Raw genomic sequence first — 10,103 nt, 5'->3', positions numbered from 1 at the left:
AGTAGCAATGTGCTACAGTAGTGTCCGAAAGAAAGTTTAATTCCCATCCCAAATCATTCGTGTTACTGTAGCACTTGTAGTCCAGATGCCTCTGCAGTGCAATGTTTGCAACTTGATTGGTGTGTTGTGTGAAAACCTCTTAACCAATCATCCGTTTAAAAAGAAAGACATGTATTTGTTTATATGGCACCTGTAACAATGACATCAAAAACTGTTTTACATGATTGCACTTCAAATGTTATTGGTTATAATATGCGAAACGTTGTAGCCAATTGGTAAGGCATCAAGCTCCCATAAGAGTATAGGTTTTTAAGACAATAATTGAGACATCAGTATTGACCAAAACGTCAGTGACAACTGCATTAGGGCGGCACAGTAGTTAGCACTGCTGCCTCACAACGCCAGGGTTCTGACTTCAATTCTGGCCTCAGGCAACTGTTAGTGTGAGGTTTGAACGTTTTCCTTGTGTCTGCGTGGGCTTCCGCCCACAGTCAAAGATGTACAAGCTAAGTGGATTTGCTGTCAGGTAGGCAGCTGGGTCTGGGTGGGATGCTCACTGAGTCCATGACCCGGGCTTCAGAACATGAGACTCGCTGCCTCCACGCACTGGCCTCCATCCAGGACTGGTCCCCGGCTGCGATTTGGCTTCCAACTCAGCCTGGGCTCGCTTTGCTCCCTCTCCAGCTCTGGCCGTGACTAGGCTCCCAGTTTGGTACTCACTCTGCTCGCTCTCTACCGTGACTCGCTTCCAGGACTCAGCCCCTCAGACTCCATTCTCCATTCCCTCCAGGTAGGGTACTGTAAGATGTTAACAGTTGTGAGGGGAGTGGGGAGAAAAGCTGCAGCAAGAGGGAAAACAAAGAAAGGAGGAGGAAAAGGAGCTGGCAAGCAGAGGAGCTCCGGTTCGAGCGTCTTACTCTACCACCATCTTAACAGGAAGACCCCCTCATGCTTTTAAATACCTCTACTAAATCTCATCCTAATTTTCTCCTCTCCAAGGAGAACAGCCCCCAATTCTCTAATCTATGCAACTGAAGTTCCTCACTCCTGCAACCTTTTCTTTTATTTTTGTTTTCTGCACCAGCTCTAATGTGTTCACATCGTTTCTAAACTGTGATGTCCAGAACTCGATCCAGTACTCGAGATAAGTCATTCCTACTACCTTGCTTGAATAGTCTCTGCCTTTATCGATAAAGTGCAGGATCCCATATGCTTAATTAAACCTTATTAATGTACTCATGTTCTAAAGGTTTTGGTGTCATTCAGACAAACCAGAATTTTTTTTTGAAAGTAGTAGAATTTTATGTCCTCAGAAATCAAACATTGGAGCATAATGTAGAGTTGAATCTTATTCATTGATCATTAGTTTTATAAGGAAATTATTCTTAGTAAATAATTAATTTCCAGGAAAAATAACTATATGGAATAAGCAATAACAAGGTGTAGAGCTGGATGAACACAGCAGGCCAAGCAGCATCAGAGGAGCAGGAAGGCTGACTTTTCGGGTCTAGACCCTTCTTCAGAAATGGGGGAGGGGAAGGGGATTCTGAAATAAATGGGGAGAGAGGGGAAGATGGATAGAAGATGGATAAAGGAGAAGATAGGTGGAGAGGAGACAGACAGATCAAAGAGGCGGGGTTGGAGCCAGTAAAGGTGAGTGTAAGTGGGGAGTTAGGGAGGGGATAGGTCGGTCCAGGGAGGACTGACTGGTCAAGGAGGCGGAATGAGGCTAGTAGGTAGGAGCTAGGGGTGGGGTTTGAGGTGGGAGGAGTGGATAGGTGGGAGGAAGGACGGACAGGTTAGGGAGGCAGGGACAAGCTGGGATCGTTTTGGGATGCAGTCGGGGGAGGGGAGATTTTGAAGCATGTAACGTCCACATTGATACCATTAGGCTGCAGGATTCCCAAGTGAAATATGAGATGCTGTTCCTGCAACCTTCGAGTGGCATCGTTGTGGCACTGCAAGAGGCCCAGGATGGACATGTTGTCCAAGGAGTGAGAGGTGGAGTTGAAATGGTTCGCGACTGGGAGGTGCAGTTGTTTGTTGCGAGCCGAGCGTAGGTGTTCCACAAAACGGTCCCCAAGCCTCCGCTTGGTTTCCTCGATGTAGAGGAGGCCACGACGGGAACAGCGGATACAGTATACCACATTAGCAGATGTGCAGGTGAACATCTGTTTGATGTGGAAGATCTTCTTAGGGCCTGGGATGGGGCTGAGGGGGGAGGTGTAGGGGCAGGTGTAGCACTTCCTGCGGTTGCAGGGAAAAGTGCCGGGGGTGGTGGGACTGGTGGGGAGTGTGGAGCGGACAAGGGAGTCATGGAGAGAGTGGTCCCTCCGGAAAGCAGATAAGGGTGGGGAGGGAAAAATGTCTTTGGTAATGGGGTCAGATTGCAGATGGCAGAAGTGCCGGAGGATGATGCGTTGGATCTGGAGGTTGGTGGGGTGGTACGTGAGGACGAGGGGGATTCTGTTTTGGTTGTTATTGCGGGGAGGGGGTGTGAGGGATGAGTTGCGGGAAATGCGAGAGTGTTCTCAACCACTGTGGAGGAGAAGTTGCGGTCCTTGAAAAACGAGGACAACTGGGGTGTCCGGGAGTGGAATGCTTCATCTTGGGAACAGATGCGGCGGAGGAAAATTCCCCTATTCCCAATTCCTTCACCTCCACCACATCTGCTCCCAAGATGAGGCATTCCACTCCCGGACATCCCAGATGTCCTCGTTTTTCAAGGACCGCAACTTCCCCTCCACAGTGGTCGAAAACGCCCTCGACCGTGTCTCTCGCATTTCCCACAACTCATCCCTCACACCCCCTCCCCGCAACAACAACCAAACAGCATCCAGCTGTACACCTTCTTATGTCAGATTCTCCAGCATCGGCAGTTCCTACTATCTCTACATGGAATAAGGTTGACATTAAGCAAATGTTTAAAAAGACATAGTCAGTATATAACCTTAATGCGTTTTTACAATCACCCATGAAATAGCCCAGTTCATTCTTAAAATATATTGATCTAAGAAACCTATCTTTGCTAGAATTCTACATAATAACACAAATTTACAATATGGCAGATATTTCACTGACAGAAAATCAGTACACACTGTAAAGGTTTCCAGCACTCAAAAATGTAAGTATTCTATTCTTGTAACTATTTTGAATACATGTCAATCACAAATCACTTTGCAAGAGGAATTCTAAAGTTTCACAGAAACTATGCATAAAAAATTTAAAAATTCTTTAATTCTATTCAACTCTTTATTATGGAAGTGGAAAATTATAATTTGATTTTGTGATGTGTTATTTATTTGCTTTCACAGTAAATAATATTAATTTTTATATGGAACCTGATCAAATTAGAAGAGTTTTTTTTATTCACTTGTGGTACATGGGCTTCACTGCCTGGGGCAACATTTATTGACCATCACTAACTGCCCTTGAGAAGGTGGTAGTGAGCTGCCTTCTTGAACTGCTGCAGTTCAAATGCTGTAGGTTAACCTACAATGCCCTTGAGGAGGGAATTCCAGGATTTTGACCCAGTGACAGTGAAGGAGCAGCAATATATTTCCAAGTCAGGATACTGAGCATCGGTGGCGAAGGGAGAGGAGACCTGTGTCTAGGATGCCAATCAAGCCGGTTGCTTTATCCTGAAGGGTGTCAAGCTTCTTGGATTTTGTTGGAGTGCGCCCATTCTGGCAAGTGGGGAGTATTCCATTACATCCCTGACTCATGCCTTATAGATAATAGACAGGCTTTGGGGAGTCAGGAGATGAGTTACTCATCATAGTATTCATAGTCTTTATTCTGCTCTTGTAGCCACTGTTTGTATGTGGTGAGTTCAGTTGAGTTTCTGGTCGATGGTAACCCTCAGGATGTTGATGGTAGAATTTCAGTGATGGTAACACCAGTGAATGTGAAGGGGCTGTGGTTAGATTGTCTCTTATTGGTGATCATCATTGCCCTGCCTTTGTGTGGTGATCATGGAAACTTGAATCCGGTGGCTTGTCCAAAGCCGGAAGTGGATGAGGGGAATGGTAGTGTGATAGTCACAAGGAATTTAATCTTTAAGGGGACAGATGGCACCCTTTGTAATTGTAGGTTGTATGTTGCCTGTGGTGTCCGTGTGAGGCACCTCCCAACTGGCTTGAGAGGGTATTTTAGGGATCATAGGAGGATTCAGTCAATGTGCACAATGAAGGGACCAAACCACAGGGAAGATTAAGTAAGATGTTCTCTCGAGAACTAGGAACTAAATTAACAACTTATATCTCAAGGGTTATAAACTCTGGATTATTATTTGAGGCATATGCAAATTGGGTAGGGATTAGCACATTGAGGAGTTGAACACATGGCTGAAGGAGTAGTGTAGGAAAGAAGCTTTCCATTTCACAGGGTAGTGACAACATTATCAGAACAGGAAAGATCTAAACAGTGAGACAAGATCCAGCTGTACCAGGGTGCTAGCAAGGTACTTTGGAAAGGATAATTAAGGTGCTCAGGAGAACTTTAAGAAATTGTGGGGGAGGATATGGGTGGAAAATTTAGTACTAATAATCATTCTAAAACAAAGGAGAAGTTGTGTTTTATGCATTATGCAAAGTGAAATATTAAAGATGTAAAGAGATTAAAATTTAAGTTAAACAAATCAGCTGCAAATCTGATTAGAATGGATGGCCCAAATAAGCATTCTTTATACAAATATGGAGTGTTAGTAAAAAAATTCATTGAATTGCAGCAAAAATTCAACACAGAAAGGATGAAATGATAGCCATTACTTAGGCATGGCTGCAAGAAAGTGTGGCTGGGAACTGAATCTACCACATTCAACATCCACAGTGACAGTAAAGTTTAGGAAAATGGTTGCTAAGGAAGAGTAGCATCAATTAATAAGAATTAAATCACTTCAATAAGAAAGGATATAACAAGAGCTACAACGAGGCAATAAAGAATTTATGGGTAGAATTAAGAAATAGAGAAGCAATTAAGACTGAAGTGAGCTTTTTATATTGGCCCCCTGTTAGCAGCTGTAAACAAGTGGATCATGCGAATATGTGGCAAAGAAGCATGAACAAGTTATCTTGACATCTATTGCCAAGAAATTTCAAACCTATAATTAATGACAGAGTGACTGAATAGATTCCACAAATACATTAAGAACAAGCGAGCAACTAGAGAGAGAGTAGGACCCTTTAAAGACCAATAAGGTTGTCTTTGTGTTGAACCTCAACAGATGGGAGAGATAGTAAATGAATATTTGCATCAGTTTTTACTGTTCAGAAAGACATGGAGGCCAGAGAACTTGGGGAAATAAATATTGGTGTTTTGAGAACAGTTTACATTACAGAAAAGGAAGTGCTGGAGGTCTGAGAAAATGAGAAATCTCCAGGACTTGATCAAGTATATCCTAGGACATTGTGGGAAGTTAGGGAGGAAATTGAGGGGCCCTGGCAGAAATATTTGTATCATCTATAAACACAGGTGAAGTACTGAAGGACTGAAGGATGGCTAATGTTGTGCCTTTATTTAAGAAAGGCTGTAAGGTGAAGCCTGGAAATTATAGACCTATGATCTGACATCAGTGGTGGATAAGTTGTTGGAGATGATTCTGAAAGACAGGATGTTTTACATGCACTTGTAGAGGCAAGGATTGATGAGGGGGAGTCAGCATGGTTTTGTGTGAGGAAAATCATGTCCAACAAACTTGATTGAGGTGTTTAATGAAGTAACCAAAAAAATTGGTGAGTGCAGAGTAGTAGATGTTATTTACTTGGGCTTTAGTAAAGCTTTTGACAAGGTTCCGCATGGTAGACTAATTGATAAAGTTAGATCACATGGGATTCAGGGAGAGCTTGCCAATTGGATACAAAATTGGCTTTATGGTAGGAGACAGAGGGTAGTGGTGGAGGGTTGTCTTTCAAATGGGAGGCCTGTAACCAGCAGTGTTCCACAGGGATTGGTCTTGGGTCCACTTTTGTTTGTCATTTATTTAAATGATTTGGATGACAATATAGGAGGCATGGTTAGTAGGTTTGCAGATGAGACCAAAATTGGTGGCATACTGGACTTTGAAGAAGATTATTTAAGATTACAAAGAGGTCTTGATCAATTGGGTCAATGGGCTGAAGAGTGGCAGATTGAGTTTAATTTGGATAAATGTGAGGTGTTGCATTTTGGTAATATAAACAAGGACAGGACTTATACAATTAATGGTAGGGCCCTGGCTAGTTTTGTAGAACAGAGAGACCTAGGGGTTCAGGTACATAATTCTTTGAAAATTGCATCACAGGTATATAGAGTGGTTAAGAAGTCATTTAGTACGCTTGCCTTCATTGCTCTGACCTTTGAGTATAGGAATTGGGTGGCCATGTTGACGTTGCTAAGGACGTTGGTGCAGTTCCTTCTGGAGATGTGTGCAGTTCTAGTCACCCAAGATATTGCTAAACCGGAGATGGTTCAGAAAAGATTTACCAGGATGTTGCCAGGGATGGAGAGTTTGAGATATAAAAATAGACTGGAAAGACTGGTCTCTTTTCACTGGAGCATAAAAGGTTTAAGGGTGACCTCATTGAGATTTATAAAATCATGAGAGGCATAGATGAGGCAAATGACATGGGTCTCTTTCTTAGGGTGAGGAAGTTTAAAATTAGGGGCTTTTTTTTAAGATGAAAGGAGAAAGATTTAACAAGGACATGAGGACCAACTTTTTCACACAGAGAGTACTTCGTGTGTGGAATGAACTGCCAGAGAAAGTGGTGGATGCAGGTACAGTTACAGCATTTAAAAGACATTTGGATGAATTCATGAATAGGAAAGGTTTGGTCGAATATGTGCCAAGCACAGGCAGGTAGGACTAGTTTAGTTTGGGAACATGTTCAGCAAAGACTGGTTGGACCAAAGGGTCTGTTTCCACGCTGTATGACTCTATGGCTCTATGACTTCTATGACTCTATAAGAGAAGCAACATGGATTTGTGAAGGGTAGGTCACTATAGTGAACTTCTTTTAATTTTGTTTTAAAGAAATGACAAAATTAATGGACAGGGGATATATTTATGGATACGTTATCCGTATGAAATTCCACAGAGAATTTGATAATGCCATTCATAAGACACCTTTAACAAATTTGAAATTAATACCTGATTAGTTGACTGGCTAAGCAGGAGAGAATAGAGGCTAGCGAAACTGGATAGTTACTGTAATTGGAAAATTATGACTAGTATGTGTTGAGCCTGTAACTACTCATTTAACACCTTCAATGATGAGGCAGAAAACTACATGTCCAAATTTTCAAATAACACGTACATGTGATATTATTGTGGGCCTTTCTGGCATGTGGTAGTGACCCCACACTTAGGCTCGGAGACCTGGGTTCAAGTCCCACCTGCTTCAGAGGTGTGTAATAACATCTCTTAACAGGTTGATTCAAAAATATCTATGTGATATTGTAAACAGCATAGACGAAAGTGTAAAATTACAATGAGACACTGCTAGATTAAGTGAATGGACAAAATTGAGGAAAATGTTAGAGAACATAAAATACGAGAAGTCCAAAGAACCCCGGGTGTCCAGCTCATTAAAATGTCATGAACAGATACGAAAATTATCAAAGAGACGAATGAAATTCTGACATTCAGATTTAGAGGAATAGAATTCAAGTGGGTAGAAATTATGCTTCAACTATTCAAAGCCTTGCCTAGATGGTAACTGAGTACTGAGTATGGTTCTGTAGCATATATTAGGAAAGGTATATTGTTCTTAGAAAGAATGGAACGTAGGTTTACCAGGTTGATACGAGGATTTCAGGGGTTACTTTATAAGGTAAGATTGAACTACTTATGGTTGCCTGCCCTGGAATTTAGAAGATTAAGGGTAATTTAACCAAAGTTTCCAAATATTTGGGAAAACACAAAATAGGGCAGGAGAAGATTAATGAGTATTGTCAAAAAATTGAATCAGATCTTTCAGAGTGAAATTAAGAAATATTCCTTCAAATAACATTTAGTAGGAGTTTGGAACTCTCTTCCACAAATGGTATTAGCTTGGAGATTGGCCATGATCATGTGAATGGCAGAACAGGCTCAAAGGGCTAAATGGCCTTCTCCTATTATGAAGTCTGTCCTACTCAGCTAGAGAGTAGCAATTTGCACAAATTAGGGGTATATTGGAAGTATACATTACAGAACATAAGGAATATCACACTGTTTGACTGCCATCTTTCAGATGAGCCATTAAACTGAACACAGTCTACAGTCTCAAGAGCATATAAAAATCCCACAACATAATTCAAGGAAGAACAACAGCACATTCCACAGTTTCTTGGTCAATAGATATCCCTCAATAATGTCACAATGAAATAGATTACCTAGTCATTATTATGCTTTTGTGTGTTGGATCTTCCTGTGTACAAACTGGCTGCCATGTTTGCTATACTACAACAGTCACTAGAGTTTCAGGACTGTAAAACACTTTAGGATGTCATGAGGTTCTGACTGTGCTTATTTAAATTCAAGTCTTTCTTTTTAAGGTCACTATCAAGGTGTCTGGCATCGTATTTAGTGTGTTAAGCATGTTGACATCCAGTTATGGTCAAGACCTTCATTGACTCATTTTGTTGCCATGACCAAAGTTCCATGAAGTTGGTTAAGTGGAAGAAAATCTCCTGCAATGCTCTGAGATATCATTCTGGACATACATAGGGTGAACTCTGACATTTTCCCTGGTACATGTGCAGGTCTTGGCAGAGGGAAAAAAATGAGTTAAGACTGGCAGCGTAAGAATGTTGAAACTGATTATTTTGAAGATTATCGTATTTCATTTATGGCTAACATCAAATCCACATGACTGGGTGCATGGGCCTCTGATGTTCACTTCTGTCTCCAGTTGAGAGGCCAGAGAAGTTGATAAGCCACTAACCTGCATTACCTTCATTGCAGTTGTGAATTGGGAAATCTGTTGCGGATTGTTCCTGGTTCTCTCAATTTCCCTAGAGTTTTGTCTCCATTTACCCTGCAGCAGGAGAAAGAGCAGCATTATTTTTCGGGTTACACCGTGTTTTGTGTTCACGTGATGGATTTGGTGCATTCATTCAACGGAAGATACATCAAACAAGGATGCAAGTGAGCGAGAGCGGTGTGCAGATAGATCAGGGTGATGAGGAAATACCCTGAAAGGAGGATGAAAAAGTGCACTTGAAAGATAGGTATGAGGAGAGGCGTGATATGATGGAGCATATTTGACAAAGTAGGGTCAGTTTGGGGAAAGGAAGAGTAACTTACCCTGACCTGTTTAGGGTAAAGCACAAGTTGCAGGGAACTCAGGATGTTAACACAGTGCTGTTATCATTGATTTTCTGGCTCACCTCTAGTCAGACCTTCATTGTGGCAACAGTTGTCTTCTTCCTTCTGTTGTGAAGAAGAGCAATATTGGATCTGATATGTTAACTCAGTTCCTCTCTCCACAGATGCTGCCAGACCTTTTGACTTCTCCAGCTTTCTGTGTTTGTTTCAGATTCCAGCATCCACAGTACTTTGCCTTCTTTCGTCTGTTTCTGGGGAACAGTATCTCTCCCTGCCTCCTCATCCACAGGCAGCAGTACATTAAACAATACATCATTAAATCAGGTCAGAGCATTGAATCCATGTGTTTTCCCTCTTTGTGCAAAATCTTAAATCCTCCAAGTTCCGTTGTTGGTTTGACCCTTTAAACATTCCAGCTGACATTGCATCAGAGTGGATTTGCCTTACAACCACAACAGCTCATTCAACACCAAATTCTCAGGCTCTATTCTTACTATGTGACTGTATTAAAATACCAGAGAGCACTGGAAGTTCCTTGAGGGCTCCCACTTAAAATTGACTCTGTCACCAACACTAAACAAGCTTCAGAGTTAATGTTGGAGCCTATACACTAGATACTAAAAATGTTAAAAATGCATGGAAAATCAGTAAGCATCTAAAACAAAAGTATATGCAAATGTTTTGTGAGGAGATGCTTCAGTAAAAAATATAACTAAATTGTAATTTGCTTTTGGCCTCAGATGTGTTTCAACTTGGTCAATACTCACCCTAGATTATTTCAGTTTAGCAACATGTGACGTTTATAACCTCCCTA

At 41.7% G+C, this 10,103-nt stretch overlaps 1 long non-coding RNA gene across 1 annotated transcript; it reads left to right on the top strand.

Moving 5' to 3' along the window:
- Positions 1 to 454: 454 nt before the first annotated feature.
- Positions 455 to 9,566, top strand: LOC125484594. Its single transcript, XR_007263427.1, has 3 exons — positions 455 to 790; positions 3,069 to 3,124; positions 9,501 to 9,566. It is a non-coding gene; the product is annotated as an uncharacterized LOC125484594 (long non-coding RNA).
- The last annotated feature ends 537 nt before the right edge of the window (positions 9,567 to 10,103 follow it).

This window comes from Rhincodon typus, chromosome 12 (genome assembly GCF_021869965.1).
Source record: "Rhincodon typus isolate 14 chromosome 12, sRhiTyp1.1, whole genome shotgun sequence".
In the NCBI taxonomy this organism is placed as follows: Eukaryota; Metazoa; Chordata; class Chondrichthyes; order Orectolobiformes; family Rhincodontidae; genus Rhincodon; species Rhincodon typus.
The sequence above is the reverse complement of the archived record's forward strand: the minus strand, read 5'-3'. Positions and strand labels throughout refer to the sequence as shown.